Source organism: Ambystoma mexicanum, chromosome 2q, assembly GCF_040938575.1.
Source record: "Ambystoma mexicanum isolate Mex_15411 chromosome 2q, UKY_AmexF1_1, whole genome shotgun sequence".
Taxonomy (NCBI): Eukaryota; Metazoa; Chordata; class Amphibia; order Caudata; family Ambystomatidae; genus Ambystoma; species Ambystoma mexicanum.
Genome location: NC_090924.1, coordinates 704,945,798 through 704,968,363, shown reverse-complemented (window position 1 = coordinate 704,968,363; position 22,566 = coordinate 704,945,798).

Below are 22,566 nucleotides of genomic sequence, written 5' to 3'. Positions count from 1 at the left end.
AATTGCATCTGAAAGTCTCCCAATATCTTATCTGTGGCATAATTGCATTTAGAAAGTCTGCCAATAGTGTATCTGTGGCATAATTGCATTTGAAAGTCTCCCAATAGCTTATCTGTGGCATAATTGTATTTAGAAATTCTCCCAATAGCTTATCAGTGGCATAATTGCATTTAGAAAGTTGCATTTAGATAATCTCCCAATAGCATATCTGTGGCTTAATTGCATTTGAAGCTCTCCCAATAATTTATCTGTGGCATAACTGGGTTCAGAAAGTTGCATTTAGATAATCTCCCAATAGCATATCTGTGGCTTAATTGCATTTGAAGCTCTCCCAATAACTTATCTGTGGCATAACTGTGTTCAGAAAGTTGCATTTAGACAATCTCCCAATAGCATATCTGTGGCTTAATTGCATTTGAAAGTCTGCCAATAGCATATCTGTGGCATAACTGCATGTAGAAAGTCTGCCAATAGCATATCTGTGGCATAATTGCATTTGAAAGTCTCCCAATGTCTTATCTGTGGTATAACTTCATTTGAAAGTCTCCCAATAGCGTATCAGTGGCATAATTGTATTTAGAAAGTTGCATTTAGATAATCTCCCAACAGCATATCTGTGGCTTAATTGCATTCGAAAATCTCCCAATAGCATATCTGTAGTTTAATTGAATTTGAAAATCTCTCAATAGTTTATCTGTGGCTTAATTGCATTTGAAAGTCTCCCAATAGCTTACCTCTGGCATAATTGCATTTGAAAGTCTCACAATAGCTTATCTGTGGCATAATTGCATTTGAAAGTCTCCCAATAGCGTATCGGTGGCATAATTGTATTTAGGAAGTTGCATTTAGATAATCTCCCAATAGCATATCTGTGGCTTAAGTGCATTTGAAAGTCTCCCAATATCTTATCTGTGGCATAATTGCATTTGAAAGTCTCCCAATAGCTCATCTGTGGCATAACTGTTCAGAAAGTTGCATTTGCATAATCTCCCAATAGCATACATGTGGCATAATTGCATTTGAAAGTCTCCCAATACCTTATCTGTGGCATAAGTGCATTTGGAAAGTCTGCCAACAGCATATCTGTGGCATATGTGCACTTGAAAGTCTCCCGATAGTTTATCTGTGGCATAATTGTATTTAGAAAGTTGCATTTAGATAATCTCCCAATAGCATATCTCTGGCATAATTGCATTTGAAAGTCTCCCAATACCTTATGTGTTGCATAATTGCATTTAGAAAGTCTGCCAATAGCATATCTGTGGCATAATTGCACTTGAAAGTCTCCCAATAGCTTATCTGCGGCATAAATGTATTTAGAATGTTGCATTTAAATAATCTCCCAATAGCATATCTGTGGCTTTATTTCATTTGAAAGTCTCCCAATAGCTTATCTGTGGCATAATTGCATCTGAAAGTCTCCCAATAGCTTATCTGTGGCATAATTGCATTTAGAAAGTCTCCCAATAGCTTATCTGTGGCATAATTGCATCTGAAAGTCTCCCAATATCTTATCTGTGGCATAATTGCATTTAGAAAGTCTGCCAATAGCATATCTGTGGCATAATTGCATTTAGAAAGTCTGCCAATAGTATATCTGTGGCATAATTGTATTTAGAAAGTTGCATTTAGATAATCTCCCAATAGCATATCTGTGGTTTAATTGCATTTGAAACTCCCCCAATACCTTATCTGTGGCATAACTGTATTTAGAAAGTTGCATTTAGATAATCTCCCAATAGCATATCTGTGGTTTAACTGCATCTGAAAGTCTCCCATTAGCGTATCTGTGGTATAATTGTATTTAGAAAGTCTCCCAATAGCTTATCAGTGGCATAATTGCATAGAGAAAGTTGCATTTAGATAATCTCCCAATAGCATATCTGTGGCTTAATTGCATTTGAAGCTCTCCCAATAACTTATCTGTGGCATAACTGTGTTCAGAAAGTTGCATTTACATAATCTCCCAATAGAATATCTGTGGCATAATTGCATTTGAAAGTCTACCAATACCTTATCTGTGGCATAAGTGCATTTAGAAAATCTGCCAATAGCATATCTGTGGCATATGTGCACTTGAAAGTCTACCAATACCTTATCTGTGGCATAAATGCATTTAGAAAGTCTGCCAATAGCATATCTGTGGCATAATTGTATTTAGAAAATTGCATTTAGATAATCTCCCAATAGCATATTTGTGGGTTAAGGGCATTCGAAAGTCTCCCATTAGCGTATCTGTGGCATAATTGTAGTTCGAAAGTCTCCCAATAGCTTATCTGTGGCATAATTGTGTTTAGAAAGTTGCATTTAGATAATCTCCCAATAGCATATCTGTGGCATAATTGCATTTGAAAGTCTCCCAATACCTTATCTGTGGCATAATTGCATTTAGAAAGCCTGCCAATAACATATCTGTGGTATAATTGTACTTGAAAGTCTCCCAATAGCTTACTTGTGGCATGATTGCATTTGAAAGTCTCCCAATAGCTTATCTGTGTCATAATTGCATCTGAAAGTCTCCCAATAGCTTATCTGTGGCATAATAGCATTTAGCAAGTCTCCCAATAGCTTATCTGTGGCATAATTGCATTTAGAAAGTCTGCCAATAGCATATATGTGGCATATTTGCATTTAGAAAGTCTGCCAATAGTAATCTGTGTCATAATAGCATTTGAAAGTCTCCCAATAGCGTATCAGTGGTATGATTGTATTTAGAAAGTTGCATTTAGATAATCTCCCAATAGGATATCTGTGGTTTAAGTACATTTGAAAGTCTCCCAATAGCTTATCTGTGGCATAATTGCAATTGAAAGTCTCCCAATATCTTATCTGTGGCATAATTGTATTTGAACGTTGCATTTAGATAATCTCCCAATAGCATATCTGTGGCTTAATTGCATTTGAAGCTCTCCCAATAACTTATCTGTAGCATAACTGTGTTCAGAAGGTTGCATTTACATAATCTCCCAATAGAATATCTGTGGCATAATTGCATTTGAAAGTCTACCAATACCTTATCTGTATCATAAGTGCATTTAGAAAATCTGCCAATAGCATATCTGTGGCATATGTGCACTTGAAAGTCTACCAATACCTTATCTGTGGCAAGAAATGCATTTAGAAAGTCTGCCAATAGCATATCTGTGGCATAATTGTATTTAGAAAATTGCATTTAGATAATCTCCCAATAGCATATTTGTGGGTTAAGGGCATTTGAAAGTCTCCCATTAGCGTATCTGTGGCATAATTGTAGTTTGAAAGTCTCCCAATAGCTTATCTGTGGCATAATTGTGTTTAGAAAGTTGCATTTAGATAATCTCCCAATAGCATATCTGTGGCATAATTGCATTTGAAAGTCTCCCAATACCTTATCTGTGGCATAATTGCATTTAGAAAGCCTGCCAATAACATATCTGTGGTATAATTGTACTTGAAAGTCTCCCAATAGCTTACTTGTGGCATGATTGCATTTGAAAGTCTCCCAATAGCTTATCTGTGGCATAATTGCATCTGAAAGTCTCCCAATAGCTTATCTGTGGCATAATTGTATTCAGAATGTTGCACTTAGATAATCTCCCAAAAGCATATCTGTGGCTTAATTGCATTTGAAACTCTCCCAATAGCTTATCTGTGGCATAACTGTATTCAGAAAGTTGCATTTAGATAATCTCCCAGTAGAATATCTCTGCTTTAATTGCATTTGAAAGTCTCCCAATAGCTTACCTGTGGCATAATTGCATTTGAAAGTCTGCCAATAGTGTATCGGTGGCATAATTGTATTTAGAAAGTTGCATTTAGATAATCTCCCAATAGCATATCTGTGGCTTAATTGCATACGAAAATCTCCCAATAGCATATCTGTGGCATAATTGCATTATAAAATATCCCAATAGCATATCTGTTGTTTAATTGAATTTGAAATTTTTTCAATAGCTTATCTGTGGCTTAATTGCATTTGAAAGTCTCCCAATAGCTTACCTGTGGCATAATTGCATTTGAAAGTCTCCCAATAGATTATCTGTGGCATAATTGCATTTGAAAGTCTCCCAATAGCTTATCTGCGGCATAATTGCATTTGAAAGTCTCCCAATAGCATATCTGTGGCTTAATTGCATTTGAAGCTCTCCCAATAACTTATCTGTGGCATGACTGTGGTCAGAAAGTTGCATTTACATAATCTCCCAATAGCATATCTGTGGCATAATTGCATTTAAAAGTCTCCCAATAGCTTATCTGTGGCATAATTGCATTTAGCAAGTCTCCCAATAGCTTATCTGTGGCATAATTGCATTTAGAAAGTCTGCCAATAGCATATATGTGGCATATTTGCATTTAGAAAGTCTGCCAATAGTAATCTGTATCATAATTGCATTTCAAAGTCTCCCACTAGCTTATCTGTGGCATAATTGTATTTAGAATGTTGCACTTAGATAATCTCCCAATAGCATATCTGTGGCTTAATTGCATTTGAAACTCTCCCAATAGCTTATCTGTGGCATAACTGTATTTAGAAAGTTGCATTTAGATAATCTCCCAATAGAATATCTGTGGCTTAACTGCATCTGAAAGTCTCCCATTAGCGTATCTGTGGTATAATTGTATTTAGAAAGTCTCCCAATAGCTTATCTGTGGCATTATTGCATTTAGAAAGTTGCATTTAAATAATCTCGCAATAGCATATCTGTGGCTTAATTGCATTTGAAGCTCTCCCAATAATTTATCTGTGGCATAACTGGGTTCAGAAAGTTGCATTTAGATAATCTCCCAATAGTATATCTGTGGCTTAATTGCATTTGAAGCTCTCCCAATAACATATCTACGGCATACCTGTGTTCAGAAAGTTGCATTTTGATAATCTCCCAATAGCACATCTGTGGCTTAATTGCATTTGATAGTCTCCCAATAGCTTATCTGTGGCATAATTGTATTTAGAAAGTTGCATTTAGATAATCTCCCAATAGCATATCTGTGGCTTAATTGCATTTGAAGCTCTTCAAATAACTTATCTGTGGCATACCTGTGTTCAGAATGTTGCATTTAGATAATCTCCCAATAGCATATCTGTGGCTTAATTGCATTTGAGGCTCCCCAAATAACTTATCTGTGGCATAACTGTGTTCAGAAAGTTGCATTCAGATAATCTCCCAATAGCATATCTGTGGCTTAATTGCATTTGAAGCTCTTCAAATAACTTATCTGTGGCATACCTGTGTTCAGAATGTTGCATTTAGATAATCTCCCAATAACATATCTGTGGCTTAATTGCATTTGAAAGTCTCCCAATAGCTTATCTGTGGCATAATTGCATTTGAATGTCTCCCAATAGCGTATCAGTGGCATAATTGTATTTAGAAAGTTGCATTTAGATAATCTCCCAATAGCATATCTGTGGTTTAATTGCATTCGAAAATCTCCCAATAGCATATCTGTGGTTTAATTGAATTTGAAAATCTCTCAATAGCTTATCTGTGGCTTAATTGCATTTGAAAGTCTCCCAATAGCTTATTTGTGGCATAATTGCATTTGAAAGTCTCCCAATAGCGTATCAGTGGCATAATTGTATTTAGAAAGTTGCATTTAGATAATCTCCCAATAGCATATCTGTGGTTTAAGTGCATTTGAAAGTCTCCTAATAGCTTATCTGTGGCATAATTGCATTTGAAAGTCTCCCCATAGCTCATCTGTGGCATAATTGCAATTGAAAGTCTCCCAATATCTTATCTGTGGCATAATTGTATTTGAAAGTTGCATTTAGATAATCTCCCAATAGCATATATGTGGCTTAATTGCATTTGAAGCTCTCCCAATAATTTATCTGTGGCATAACTGTGTTCAGAAAGTTGCATTTACATAATCTCCCAATAGCATATCTGTGGCATAATTGCATTTGAAAGTCTCCCAATACCTTATCTGTGGCATAATTGTATTTAGAAAGTTGCATTTAGATAATCTCCCAATAGCATATCTGTGGCTTAATTGCATTCGAAAACCTCCCAATAGCATATCTGTGGTTTAATTGAATTTGAAAATCTCTCAATAGCTTATCTGTGGCTTAATTGCATTTGCAAGTCTCCCAATAGCTTACCTGTGGCATAACTGCATTTGAAAGTCTCCCAATAGCTTATCAGTGGCTTAATTGTTTATGGAAAGTTGCATTTAGATAATCTCCCAATAGATTATCTGTGGCTTAATTGCATTTGAAAGTCTCCCATTAGCATATCTGTGGTATAATTGTATTTAGAAAGTCTCCCAATAGCTTATCTGTGGCATAATTGCATTTAGAAAGTTGCATTTAAATAATCTCTCAATAGCATATCTGTGGCTTAATTGCATTTGAAACTCCCCAAATAACTTATCTGTGGCATACCTGTGTTCAGAAAGTTGCATTTTGATAATCTCCCAATAGCATATCTGTGGATTAATTGCATTTGATAGTCTCCCAATAGCTTATCTGTGGCATAATTTTATTTAGAAAGTTGCATTTAGATAATCTCCCAATAGCATATCTGTGGCTTAATTGCATTTGAAGCTCTTCAAATAATTTATCTGTGGCATACCTGTGTTCAGAAAGTTGCATTTAGATAATCTCCCAATAACATATCTGTGGCTTAATTGCATTTGAAAGTCTCCCAATAGCTTATCTGTGGCATAATTGTGTTTAGAAAGTTGCATTCCGATAATCCCCCAATAGCATATCTGTGGCTTAATTGCATTTGAAAGTCTCCCAATAGCTTATCTGTGGCATTATTGCATCTGAAAGTCTCCCAATAGCTTATCCGTGGCATAATTGTATTAGAAAGTTGCATTTAGATAATCTCCCAATAGCATATCTGTGGCTTAATTACATGTGTAAGACTCCCAATAGCTTATCTGTGGCATAATTATATTTAGAAAGTTGCATTTAGATAATCTCCCAATAGCATATCTGTGGCATAATTGCATTTGAAGCTCTCCCAATACCTTATCTGTGGCATAATTGCATTTAGAAAGTCTGCCAATAGCATATCTGTGGCATAATTGCATTTAGAAAGTCTGTCAATAGCATATCTGTGGCATAATTGCATTTGAAAGTCTCCCAATGTCTTATCTGTGGTATAAGTTCATTTGAAAGTCTCCCAATAGCGTATCGGTGGCATAATTGTATTTAGAAAGTTGCATTTAGATAATCTCCCAACAGCATATCTGTGGCTTAATTGCATTCGAAAATCTCCCAATAGCATATCTGTAGTTTAATTGAATTTGAAAATCTCTCAATAGTTTATCTGTGGCTTAATTGCATTTGAAAGTCTCCCAATAGCTTACCTCTGGCATAATTGCATTTGAAAGTCTCACAATAGCTTATCTGTGGCATAATTGCATTTGAAAGTCTCCCAATAGCGTATCGGTGGCATAATTGTATTTAGGAAGTTGCATTTAGATAATCTCCCAATAGCATATCTGTGGCTTAAGTGCATTTGAAAGTCTCCCAATATCTTATCTGTGGCATAATTGCATTTGAAAGTCTCCCAATAGCTCATCTGTGGCATAACTGTTCAGAAAGTTGCATTTGCATAATCTCCCAATAGCATACATGTGGCATAATTGCATTTGAAAGTCTCCCAATACCTTATCTGTGGCATAAGTGCATTTGGAAAGTCTGCCAACAGCATATCTGTGGCATATGTGCACTTGAAAGTCTCCCGATAGTTTATCTGTGGCATAATTGTATTTAGAAAGTTGCATTTAGATAATCTCCCAATAGCATATCTCTGGCATAATTGCATTTGAAAGTCTCCCAATACCTTATGTGTTGCATAATTGCATTTAGAAAGTCTGCCAATAGCATATCTGTGGCATAATTGCACTTGAAAGTCTCCCAATAGCTTATCTGCGGCATAAATGTATTTAGAATGTTGCATTTAAATAATCTCCCAATAGCATATCTGTGGCTTTATTTCATTTGAAAGTCTCCCAATAGCTTATCTGTGGCATAATTGCATCTGAAAGTCTCCCAATAGCTTATCTGTGGCATAATTGCATTTAGAAAGTCTCCCAATAGCTTATCTGTGGCATAATTGCATCTGAAAGTCTCCCAATATCTTATCTGTGGCATAATTGCATTTAGAAAGTCTGCCAATAGCATATCTGTGGCATAATTGCATTTAGAAAGTCTGCCAATAGTATATCTGTGGCATAATTGTATTTAGAAAGTTGCATTTAGATAATCTCCCAATAGCATATCTGTGGTTTAATTGCATTTGAAACTCCCCCAATACCTTATCTGTGGCATAACTGTATTTAGAAAGTTGCATTTAGATAATCTCCCAATAGCATATCTGTGGTTTAACTGCATCTGAAAGTCTCCCATTAGCGTATCTGTGGTATAATTGTATTTAGAAAGTCTCCCAATAGCTTATCAGTGGCATAATTGCATAGAGAAAGTTGCATTTAGATAATCTCGCAATAGCATATCTGTGGCTTAATTGCATTTGAAGCTCTCCCAATAATTTATCTGTGGCATAACTGGGTTCAGAAAGTTGCATTTAGATAATCTCCCAATAGTATATCTGTGGCTTAATTGCATTTGAAGCTCTCCCAATAACATATCTACGGCATACCTGTGTTCAGAAAGTTGCATTTTGATAATCTCCCAATAGCATATCTGTGGATTAATTGCATTTGATAGTCTCCCAATAGCTTATCTGTGGCATAATTTTATTTAGAAAGTTGCATTTAGATAATCTCCCAATAGCATATCTGTGGCTTAATTGCATTTGAAGCTCTTCAAATAATTTATCTGTGGCATACCTGTGTTCAGAAAGTTGCATTTAGATAATCTCCCAATAACATATCTGTGGCTTAATTGCATTTGAAAGTCTCCCAATAGCTTATCTGTGGCATAATTGTGTTTAGAAAGTTGCATTCCGATAATCCCCCAATAGCATATCTGTGGCTTAATTGCATTTGAAAGTCTCCCAATAGCTTATCTGTGGCATTATTGCATCTGAAAGTCTCCCAATAGCTTATCCGTGGCATAATTGTATTAGAAAGTTGCATTTAGATAATCTCCCAATAGCATATCTGTGGCTTAATTACATGTGTAAGACTCCCAATAGCTTATCTGTGGCATAATTATATTTAGAAAGTTGCATTTAGATAATCTCCCAATAGCATATCTGTGGCATAATTGCATTTGAAGCTCTCCCAATACCTTATCTGTGGCATAATTGCATTTAGAAAGTCTGCCAATAGCATATCTGTGGCATAATTGCATTTAGAAAGTCTGTCAATAGCATATCTGTGGCATAATTGCATTTGAAAGTCTCCCAATGTCTTATCTGTGGTATAACTTCATTTGAAAGTCTCCCAATAGCGTATCGGTGGCATAATTGTATTTAGAAAGTTGCATTTAGATAATCTCCCAACAGCATATCTGTGGCTTAATTGCATTCGAAAATCTCCCAATAGCATATCTGTAGTTTAATTGAATTTGAAAATCTCTCAATAGTTTATCTGTGGCTTAATTGCATTTGAAAGTCTCCCAATAGCTTACCTCTGGCATAATTGCATTTGAAAGTCTCACAATAGCTTATCTGTGGCATAATTGCATTTGAAAGTCTCCCAATAGCGTATCGGTGGCATAATTGTATTTAGGAAGTTGCATTTAGATAATCTACCAATAGCATATCTGTGGCTTAAGTGCATTTGAAAGTCTCCCAAAATCATATCTGTGGCATAATTGCATTTGAAAGTCTCCCAATAGCTCATCTGTGGCATAACTGTTCAGAAAGTTGCATTTGCATAATCTCCCAATAGCATACATGTGGCATAATTGCATTTGAAAGTCTTCCAATACCTTATCTGTGGCATAAGTGCATTTGGAAAGTCTGCCAACAGCATATCTGTGGCATATGTGCACTTGAAAGTCTCCCGATAGTTTATCTGTGGCATAATTGTATTTAGAAAGTTGCATTTAGATAATCTCCCAATAGCATATCTCTGGCATAATTGCATTTGAAAGTCTCCCAATACCTTATGTGTTGCATAATTGCATTTAGAAAGTCTGCCAATAGCATATCTGTGGCATAATTGCACTTGAAAGTCTCCCAATAGCTTATCTGCGGCATAAATGTATTTAGAATGTTGCATTTAAATAATCTCCCAATAGCATATCTGTGGCTTTATTTCATTTGAAAGTCTCCCAATAGCTTATCTGTGGCATAATTGCATCTGAAAGTCTCCCAATAGCTTATCTGTGGCATAATTGCATTTAGAAAGTCTCCCAATAGCTTATCTGTGGCATAATTGCATCTGAAAGTCTCCCAATATCTTATCTGTGGCATAATTGCATTTAGAAAGTCTGCCAATAGCATATCTGTGGCATAATTGCATTTAGAAAGTCTGCCAATAGTATATCTGTGGCATAATTGTATTTAGAAAGTTGCATTTAGATAATCTCCCAATAGCATATCTGTGGTTTAATTGCATTTGAAACTCCCCCAATACCTTATCTGTGGCATAACTGTATTTAGAAAGTTGCATTTAGATAATCTCCCAATAGCATATCTGTGGTTTAACTGCATCTGAAAGTCTCCCATTAGCGTATCTGTGGTATAATTGTATTTAGAAAGTCTCCCAATAGCTTATCAGTGGCATAATTGCATAGAGAAAGTTGCATTTAGATAATCTCCCAATAGCATATCTGTGGCTTAATTGCATTTGAAGCTCTCCCAATAACTTATCTGTGGCATAACTGTGTTCAGAAAGTTGCATTTACATAATCTCCCAATAGAATATCTGTGGCATAATTGCATTTGAAAGTCTACCAATACCTTATCTGTGGCATAAGTGCATTTAGAAAATCTGCCAATAGCATATCTGTGGCATATGTGCACTTGAAAGTCTACCAATACCTTATCTGTGGCATAAATGCATTTAGAAAGTCTGCCAATAGCATATCTGTGGCATAATTGTATTTAGAAAATTGCATTTAGATAATCTCCCAATAGCATATTTGTGGGTTAAGGGCATTTGAAAGTCTCCCATTAGCGTATCTGTGGCATAATTGTAGTTCGAAAGTCTCCCAATAGCTTATCTGTGGCATAATTGTGTTTAGAAAGTTGCATTTAGATAATCTCCCAATAGCATATCTGTGGCATAATTGCATTTGAAAGTCTCCCAATACCTTATCTGTGGCATAATTGCATTTAGAAAGCCTGCCAATAACATATCTGTGGTATAATTGTACTTGAAAGTCTCCCAATAGCTTACTTGTGGCATGATTGCATTTGAAAGTCTCCCAATAGCTTATCTGTGTCATAATTGCATCTGAAAGTCTCCCAATAGCTTATCTGTGGCATAATAGCATTTAGCAAGTCTCCCAATAGCTTATCTGTGGCATAATTGCATTTAGAAAGTCTGCCAATAGCATATATGTGGCATATTTGCATTTAGAAAGTCTGCCAATAGTAATCTGTGTCATAATAGCATTTGAAAGTCTCCCAATAGCGTATCAGTGGTATGATTGTATTTAGAAAGTTGCATTTAGATAATCTCCCAATAGGATATCTGTGGTTTAAGTACATTTGAAAGTCTCCCAATAGCTTATCTGTGGCATAATTGCAATTGAAAGTCTCTCAATATCTTATCTGTGGCATAATTGTATTTGAACGTTGCATTTAGATAATCTCCCAATAGCATATCTGTGGCTTAATTGCATTTGAAGCTCTCCCAATAACTTATCTGTAGCATAACTGTGTTCAGAAGGTTGCATTTACATAATCTCCCAATAGAATATCTGTGGCATAATTGCATTTGAAAGTCTACCAATACCTTATCTGTATCATAAGTGCATTTAGAAAATCTGCCAATAGCATATCTGTGGCATATGTGCACTTGAAAGTCTACCAATACCTTATCTGTGGCAAGAAATGCATTTAGAAAGTCTGCCAATAGCATATCTGTGGCATAATTGTATTTAGAAAATTGCATTTAGATAATCTCCCAATAGCATATTTGTGGGTTAAGGGCATTTGAAAGTCTCCCATTAGCGTATCTGTGGCATAATTGTAGTTTGAAAGTCTCCCAATAGCTTATCTGTGGCATAATTGTGTTTAGAAAGTTGCATTTAGATAATCTCCCAATAGCATATCTGTGGCATAATTGCATTTGAAAGTCTCCCAATACCTTATCTGTGGCATAATTGCATTTAGAAAGCCTGCCAATAACATATCTGTGGTATAATTGTACTTGAAAGTCTCCCAATAGCTTACTTGTGGCATGATTGCATTTGAAAGTCTCCCAATAGCTTATCTGTGGCATAATTGCATCTGAAAGTCTCCCAATAGCTTATCTGTGGCATAATTGTATTCAGAATGTTGCACTTAGATAATCTCCCAAAAGCATATCTGTGGCTTAATTGCATTTGAAACTCTCCCAATAGCTTATCTGTGGCATAACTGTATTCAGAAAGTTGCATTTAGATAATCTCCCAGTAGAATATCTCTGCTTTAATTGCATTTGAAAGTCTCCCAATAGCTTACCTGTGGCATAATTGCATTTGAAAGTCTGCCAATAGTGTATCGGTGGCATAATTGTATTTAGAAAGTTGCATTTAGATAATCTCCCAATAGCATATCTGTGGCTTAATTGCATACGAAAATCTCCCAATAGCATATCTGTGGCATAATTGCATTATAAAATATCCCAATAGCATATCTGTTGTTTAATTGAATTTGAAATTTTTTCAATAGCTTATCTGTGGCTTAATTGCATTTGAAAGTCTCCCAATAGCTTACCTGTGGCATAATTGCATTTGAAAGTCTCCCAATAGATTATCTGTGGCATAATTGCATTTGAAAGTCTCCCAATAGCTTATCTGCGGCATAATTGCATTTGAAAGTCTCCCAATAGCATATCTGTGGCTTAATTGCATTTGAAGCTCTCCCAATAACTTATCTGTGGCATGACTGTGGTCAGAAAGTTGCATTTACATAATCTCCCAATAGCATATCTGTGGCATAATTGCATTTAAAAGTCTCCCAATAGCTTATCTGTGGCATAATTGCATTTAGCAAGTCTCCCAATAGCTTATCTGTGGCATAATTGCATTTAGAAAGTCTGCCAATAGCATATATGTGGCATATTTGCATTTAGAAAGTCTGCCAATAGTAATCTGTATCATAATTGCATTTCAAAGTCTCCCACTAGCTTATCTGTGGCATAATTGTATTTAGAATGTTGCACTTAGATAATCTCCCAATAGCATATCTGTGGCTTAATTGCATTTGAAACTCTCCCAATAGCTTATCTGTGGCATAACTGTATTTAGAAAGTTGCATTTAGATAATCTCCCAATAGAATATCTGTGGCTTAACTGCATCTGAAAGTCTCCCATTAGCGTATCTGTGGTATAATTGTATTTAGAAAGTCTCCCAATAGCTTATCTGTGGCATTATTGCATTTAGAAAGTTGCATTTAAATAATCTCGCAATAGCATATCTGTGGCTTAATTGCATTTGAAGCTCTCCCAATAATTTATCTGTGGCATAACTGGGTTCAGAAAGTTGCATTTAGATAATCTCCCAATAGTATATCTGTGGCTTAATTGCATTTGAAGCTCTCCCAATAACATATCTACGGCATACCTGTGTTCAGAAAGTTGCATTTTGATAATCTCCCAATAGCACATCTGTGGCTTAATTGCATTTGATAGTCTCCCAATAGCTTATCTGTGGCATAATTGTATTTAGAAAGTTGCATTTAGATAATCTCCCAATAGCATATCTGTGGCTTAATTGCATTTGAAGCTCTTCAAATAACTTATCTGTGGCATACCTGTGTTCAGAATGTTGCATTTAGATAATCTCCCAATAGCATATCTGTGGCTTAATTGCATTTGAGGCTCCCCAAATAACTTATCTGTGGCATAACTGTGTTCAGAAAGTTGCATTCAGATAATCTCCCAATAGCATATCTGTGGCTTAATTGCATTTGAAGCTCTTCAAATAACTTATCTGTGGCATACCTGTGTTCAGAATGTTGCATTTAGATAATCTCCCAATAACATATCTGTGGCTTAATTGCATTTGAAAGTCTCCCAATAGCTTATCTGTGGCATAATTGCATTTGAATGTCTCCCAATAGCGTATCAGTGGCATAATTGTATTTAGAAAGTTGCATTTAGATAATCTCCCAATAGCATATCTGTGGTTTAATTGCATTCGAAAATCTCCCAATAGCATATCTGTGGTTTAATTGAATTTGAAAATCTCTCAATAGCTTATCTGTGGCTTAATTGCATTTGAAAGTCTCCCAATAGCTTATTTGTGGCATAATTGCATTTGAAAGTCTCCCAATAGCGTATCAGTGGCATAATTGTATTTAGAAAGTTGCATTTAGATAATCTCCCAATAGCATATCTGTGGTTTAAGTGCATTTGAAAGTCTCCTAATAGCTTATCTGTGGCATAATTGCATTTGAAAGTCTCCCCATAGCTCATCTGTGGCATAATTGCAATTGAAAGTCTCCCAATATCTTATCTGTGGCATAATTGTATTTGAAAGTTGCATTTAGATAATCTCCCAATAGCATATATGTGGCTTAATTGCATTTGAAGCTCTCCCAATAATTTATCTGTGGCATAACTGTGTTCAGAAAGTTGCATTTACATAATCTCCCAATAGCATATCTGTGGCATAATTGCATTTGAAAGTCTCCCAATACCTTATCTGTGGCATAATTGTATTTAGAAAGTTGCATTTAGATAATCTCCCAATAGCATATCTGTGGCTTAATTGCATTCGAAAACCTCCCAATAGCATATCTGTGGTTTAATTGAATTTGAAAATCTCTCAATAGCTTATCTGTGGCTTAATTGCATTTGCAAGTCTCCCAATAGCTTACCTGTGGCATAACTGCATTTGAAAGTCTCCCAATAGCTTATCAGTGGCTTAATTGTTTATGGAAAGTTGCATTTAGATAATCTCCCAATAGATTATCTGTGGCTTAATTGCATTTGAAAGTCTCCCATTAGCATATCTGTGGTATAATTGTATTTAGAAAGTCTCCCAATAGCTTATCTGTGGCATAATTGCATTTAGAAAGTTGCATTTAAATAATCTCTCAATAGCATATCTGTGGCTTAATTGCATTTGAAACTCCCCAAATAACTTATCTGTGGCATACCTGTGTTCAGAAAGTTGCATTTTGATAATCTCCCAATAGCATATCTGTGGATTAATTGCATTTGATAGTCTCCCAATAGCTTATCTGTGGCATAATTTTATTTAGAAAGTTGCATTTAGATAATCTCCCAATAGCATATCTGTGGCTTAATTGCATTTGAAGCTCTTCAAATAATTTATCTGTGGCATACCTGTGTTCAGAAAGTTGCATTTAGATAATCTCCCAATAACATATCTGTGGCTTAATTGCATTTGAAAGTCTCCCAATAGCTTATCTGTGGCATAATTGTGTTTAGAAAGTTGCATTCCGATAATCCCCCAATAGCATATCTGTGGCTTAATTGCATTTGAAAGTCTCCCAATAGCTTATCTGTGGCATTATTGCATCTGAAAGTCTCCCAATAGCTTATCCGTGGCATAATTGTATTAGAAAGTTGCATTTAGATAATCTCCCAATAGCATATCTGTGGCTTAATTACATGTGTAAGACTCCCAATAGCTTATCTGTGGCATAATTATATTTAGAAAGTTGCATTTAGATAATCTCCCAATAGCATATCTGTGGCATAATTGCATTTGAAGCTCTCCCAATACCTTATCTGTGGCATAATTGCATTTAGAAAGTCTGCCAATAGCATATCTGTGGCATAATTGCATTTAGAAAGTCTGTCAATAGCATATCTGTGGCATAATTGCATTTGAAAGTCTCCCAATGTCTTATCTGTGGTATAACTTCATTTGAAAGTCTCCCAATAGCGTATCGGTGGCATAATTGTATTTAGAAAGTTGCATTTAGATAATCTCCCAACAGCATATCTGTGGCTTAATTGCATTCGAAAATCTCCCAATAGCATATCTGTAGTTTAATTGAATTTGAAAATCTCTCAATAGTTTATCTGTGGCTTAATTGCATTTGAAAGTCTCCCAATAGCTTACCTCTGGCATAATTGCATTTGAAAGTCTCACAATAGCTTATCTGTGGCATAATTGCATTTGAAAGTCTCCCAATAGCGTATCGGTGGCATAATTGTATTTAGGAAGTTGCATTTAGATAATCTCCCAATAGCATATCTGTGGCTTAAGTGCATTTGAAAGTCTCCCAATATCTTATCTGTGGCATAATTGCATTTGAAAGTCTCCCAATAGCTCATCTGTGGCATAACTGTTCAGAAAGTTGCATTTGCATAATCTCCCAATAGCATACATGTGGCATAATTGCATTTGAAAGTCTCCCAATACCTTATCTGTGGCATAAGTGCATTTGGAAAGTCTGCCAACAGCATATCTGTGGCATATGTGCACTTGAAAGTCTCCCGATAGTTTATCTGTGGCATAATTGTATTTAGAAAGTTGCATTTAGATAATCTCCCAATAGCATATCTCTGGCATAATTGCATTTGAAAGTCTCCCAATACCTTATGTGTTGCATAATTGCATTTAGAAAGTCTGCCAATAGCATATCTGTGGCATAATTGCACTTGAAAGTCTCCCAATAGCTTATCTGCGGCATAAATGTATTTAGAATGTTGCATTTAAATAATCTCCCAATAGCATATCTGTGGCTTTATTTCATTTGAAAGTCTCCCAATAGCTTATCTGTGGCATAATTGCATCTGAAAGTCTCCCAATAGCTTATCTGTGGCATAATTGCATTTAGAAAGTCTCCCAATAGCTTATCTGTGGCATAATTGCATCTGAAAGTCTCCCAATATCTTATCTGTGGCATAATTGCATTTAGAAAGTCTGCCAATAGCATATCTGTGGCATAATTGCATTTAGAAAGTCTGCCAATAGTATATGTGTGGCATAATTGTATTTAGAAAGTTGCATTTAGATAATCTCCCAATAGCATATCTGTGGTTTAATTGCATTTGAAACTCCCCCAATACCTTATCTGTGGCATAACTGTATTTAGAAAGTTGCATTTAGATAATCTCCCAATAGCATATCTGTGGTTTAACTGCATCTGAAAGTCTCCCATTAGCGTATCTGTGGTATAATTGTATTTAGAAAGTCTCCCAATAGCTTATCAGTGGCATAATTGCATAGAGAAAGTTGCATTTAGATAATCTCCCAATAGCATATCTGTGGCTTAATTGCATTTGAAGCTCTCCCAATAACTTATCTGTGGCATAACTGTGTTCAGAAAGTTGCATTTACATAATCTCCCAATAGAATATCTGTGGCATAATTGCATTTGAAAGTCTACCAATACCTTATCTGTGGCATAAGTGCATTTAGAAAATCTGCCAATAGCATATCTGTGGCATATGTGCACTTGAAAGTCTACCAATACCTTATCTGTGGCATAAATGCATTTAGAAAGTCTGCCAATAGCATATCTGTGGCATAATTGTATTTAGAAAATTGCATTTAGATAATCTCCCAATAGCATATTTGTGGGTTAAGGGCATTTGAAAGTCTCCCATTAGCGTATCTGTGGCATAATTGTAGTTCGAAAGTCTCCCAATAGCTTATCTGTGGCATAATTGTGTTTAGAAAGTTGCATTTAGATAATCTCCCAATAGCATATCTGTGGCATAATTGCATTTGAAAGTCTCCCAATACCTTATCTGTGGCATAATTGCATTTAGAAAGCCTGCCAATAACATATCTGTGGTATAATTGTACTTGAAAGTCTCCCAATAGCTTACTTGTGGCATGATTGCATTTGAAAGTCTCCCAATAGCTTATCTGTGTCATAATTGCATCTGAAAGTCTCCCAATAGCTTATCTGTGGCATAATAGCATTTAGCAAGTCTCCCAATAGCTTATCTGTGGCATAATTGCATTTAGAAAGTCTGCCAATAGCATATATGTGGCATATTTGCATTTAGAAAGTCTGCCAATAGTAATCTGTGTCATAATAGCATTTGAAAGTCTCCCAATAGCGTATCAGTGGTATGATTGTATTTAGAAAGTTGCATTTAGATAATCTCCCAATAGGATATCTGTGGTTTAAGTACATTTGAAAGTCTCCCAATAGCTTATCTGTGGCATAATTGCAATTGAAAGTCTCCCAATATCTTATCTGTGGCATAATTGTATTTGAACGTTGCATTTAGATAATCTCCCAATAGCATATCTGTGGCTTAATTGCATTTGAAGCTCTCCCAATAACTTATCTGTAGCATAACTGTGTTCAGAAGGTTGCATTTACATAATCTCCCAATAGAATATCTGTGGCATAATTGCATTTGAAAGTCTACCAATACCTTATCTGTATCATAAGTGCATTTAGAAAATCTGCCAATAGCATATCTGTGGCATATGTGCACTTGAAAGTCTACCAATACCTTATCTGTGGCAAGAAATGCATTTAGAAAGTCTGCCAATAGCATATCTGTGGCATAATTGTATTTAGAAAATTGCATTTAGATAATCTCCCAATAGCATATTTGTGGGTTAAGGGCATTTGAAAGTCTCCCATTAGCGTATCTGTGGCATAATTGTAGTTTGAAAGTCTCCCAATAGCTTATCTGTGGCATAATTGTGTTTAGAAAGTTGCATTTAGATAATATCCCAATAGCATATCTGTGGCATAATTGCATTTGAAAGTCTCCCAATACCTTATCTGTGGCATAATTGCATTTAGAAAGCCTGCCAATAACATATCTGTGGTATAATTGTACTTGAAAGTCTCCCAATAGCTTACTTGTGGCATGATTGCATTTGAAAGTCTCCCAATAGCTTATCTGTGGCATAATTGCATCTGAAAGTCTCCCAATAGCTTATCTGTGGCATAATTGTATTCAGAATGTTGCACTTAGATAATCTCCCAAAAGCATATCTGTGGCTTAATTGCATTTGAAACTCTCCCAATAGCTTATCTGTGGCATAACTGTATTCAGAAAGTTGCATTTAGATAATCTCCCAGTAGAATATCTCTGCTTTAATTGCATTTGAAAGTCTCCCAATAGCTTACCTGTGGCATAATTGCATTTGAAAGTCTGCCAATAGTGTATCGGTGGCATAATTGTATTTAGAAAGTTGCATTTAGATAATCTCCCAATAGCATATCTGTGGCTTAATTGCATACGAAAATCTCCCAATAGCATATCTGTGGCATAATTGCATTATAAAATATCCCAATAGCATATCTGTTGTTTAATTGAATTTGAAATTTTTTCAATAGCTTATCTGTGGCTTAATTGCATTTGAAAGTCTCCCAATAGCTTACCTGTGGCATAATTGCATTTGAAAGTCTCCCAATAGATTATCTGTGGCATAATTGCATTTGAAAGTCTCCCAATAGCTTATCTGCGGCATAATTGCATTTGAAAGTCTCCCAATAGCATATCTGTGGCTTAATTGCATTTGAAGCTCTCCCAATAACTTATCTGTGGCATGACTGTGGTCAGAAAGTTGCATTTACATAATCTCCCAATAGCATATCTGTGGCATAATTGCATTTAAAAGTCTCCCAATAGCTTATCTGTGGCATAATTGCATTTAGCAAGTCTCCCAATAGCTTATCTGTGGCATAATTGCATTTAGAAAGTCTGCCAATAGCATATATGTGGCATATTTGCATTTAGAAAGTCTGCCAATAGTAATCTGTATCATAATTGCATTTCAAAGTCTCCCACTAGCTTATCTGTGGCATAATTGTATTTAGAATGTTGCACTTAGATAATCTCCCAATAGCATATCTGTGGCTTAATTGCATTTGAAACTCTCCCAATAGCTTATCTGTGGCATAACTGTATTTAGAAAGTTGCATTTAGATAATCTCCCAATAGAATATCTGTGGCTTAACTGCATCTGAAAGTCTCCCATTAGCGTATCTGTGGTATAATTGTATTTAGAAAGTCTCCCAATAGCTTATCTGTGGCATTATTGCATTTAGAAAGTTGCATTTAAATAATCTCGCAATAGCATATCTGTGGCTTAATTGCATTTGAAGCTCTCCCAATAATTTATCTGTGGCATAACTGGGTTCAGAAAGTTGCATTTAGATAATCTCCCAATAGTATATCTGTGGCTTAATTGCATTTGAAGCTCTCCCAATAACATATCTACGGCATACCTGTGTTCAGAAAGTTGCATTTTGATAATCTCCCAATAGCACATCTGTGGCTTAATTGCATTTGATAGTCTCCCAATAGCTTATCTGTGGCATAATTGTATTTAGAAAGTTGCATTTAGATAATCTCCCAATAGCATATCTGTGGCTTAATTGCATTTGAAGCTCTTCAAATAACTTATCTGTGGCATACCTGTGTTCCGAATGTTGCATTTAGATAATCTCCCAATAGCATATCTGTGGCTTAATTGCATTTGAGGCTCCCCAAATAACTTATCTGTGGCATAACTGTGTTCAGAAAGTTGCATTCAGATAATCTCCCAATAGCATATCTGTGGCCTAATTGCATTTGAAGCTCTCCCAATAACTTTTCTGTGGCATACCTGTGTTCAGAAAGTTGCATTTTGATAATCTCCCAATAGCATATCTGTGGCTTAATTGCATTTGATAGTCTCCCAATAGTTTATCTGTGGCATAATTGTATTTAGAAAGTTGCATTTAGATAATCTCCCAATAGCATATTTGTGGCTTAATTGCATTTGAAGCTCTTCAAATAACTTATCTGTGGCACACCTGTGTTCAGAAAGTTGCATTTAGATAATCTCCCAATAACATATCTGTGACATAATTGCATTTGAAAGTCTCCCAATAGTTTATCTGTAGCATAATTGCACTTGAAAGTCTCCCAATACCCTATCTGTGGCATAATTGTATTAGAAAGTTGCATTTAGATAATCTCCCAATAGCATATCTGTGGCTTAATTGCATTTGAAAGCCTCCCAATAGCATATCTGTGGCATAATTGCATTCAAAAATCTCCCAATAGCATATCCGTGGCTTAATTGAATTTGCAAATCTCTCAATAGCTTATCTGTGGCTTAATTGCATTTGAAAGTCTACCAATAGCTTACCTGTGGCATAATTGCATTTGAAAGTCTCCCAATAGCTTATCTGTGGCATAATTGCATTTAGAAACTCTGCCAATAGCATATCTGTGGCATAATTGCATTTAGAAAGCCTGCCAATAGTATATCTGTGGCATAATTGCATTTGAAAGTCTCCCAATAGCTTATCTGTGGCATAATTGTATTTAGAAAGTTGCATTTAGATAATCTCCCAATAGCATATATGTGGCTTAATTGCATTTGAAGCTCTCCCAATAACTTGTCTGTGGCATAACTGTGTTCAGAAAGTTGCATTTAGGTAATCCCCCAATAAAATATCTTTGGCATAATTGCATTTGAAAGTCTCCCAATAGTTTATCTGTAGCATAATTGCACTTGAAAGTCTCCCAATACCTTATCTGTGGCATAATTGTATTAGAAAGTTGCATTTAGATAATCTCCCAATGGCATATCTTTGGCTTAATTGCATTTGAAAGTCTTCCAATAGCATATCTGTAGCATAATTGCATTTGAAAGTCTCCTAATAGCGTATCGATGGCATAATTGTATTTAGAAAGTTAAATTTAGATAATCTCCCAATAGCGTATCTGTGGTTTAATTGCATTTAGAAAGTCTGCCAATAGCTTATCTGTGGCATAATTGCATCTGAAAGTCTCCCAATAGCTTATCTGTGGCATAATTGCATTTGGAAAGTCTGCCAATAGCATATCTGTGGCATAATTGCATTTACAACGTCTGCCAATAGCATATCTGTGGCATAATTGCATTTGAAAGTCTCCCAATAGCTTATCTGTGGCATGATTGTATTTAGAAAGTTGCATTTAGATCATCTCCAAATAGCATATCTGTGGCTTAATTGCATTTGATGCTCTCCCAATAACTTATCTGTGGCATAACTGTGTTCAGAAAATTGCATTTAGATAATCTCCCAATAGAATATCTGTGGCATAATTGCATTTGAAAGTCTCAAAATACCATATCTGTGGCATAATTGCATTCGAAAATCTCCCAATAGCATATCCGTGGCTTAATTGAATTTGAAAATCTCTCAATAGCTTATCTGTGGCATAATTGCATTTGAAAGTCTCCCAATAGCTTCCCTGTGGCATAATTGCATTTGAAAGTCTCCCAATAACGTATCGATGGCATAATTGTATTTAGAAAGTAAAATGTAGATAATCTCCCAATAGCATATCTGTGGTTTATTTGCATTTAGAAAGTCTGCCAATAGCTTTTCTGTGGCATAATTGCATTTGAAAGTCTCCCAATAGCTTATCTGTGTCATAATTGCATTTAGAACGTCTGCCAATAGCATATCTGTGGCATAATTGCATTTGAAAGTCTCCCAATAGCTTATCTGTGGCATAATTGTATTTAGAAAGTTGCATTTAGATAATCTCTGAATAGCATATCTGTGGTTTAATTGCATTTGATGCTCTCCCAATAACTTGTCTGTGGCATAACTGGGTTC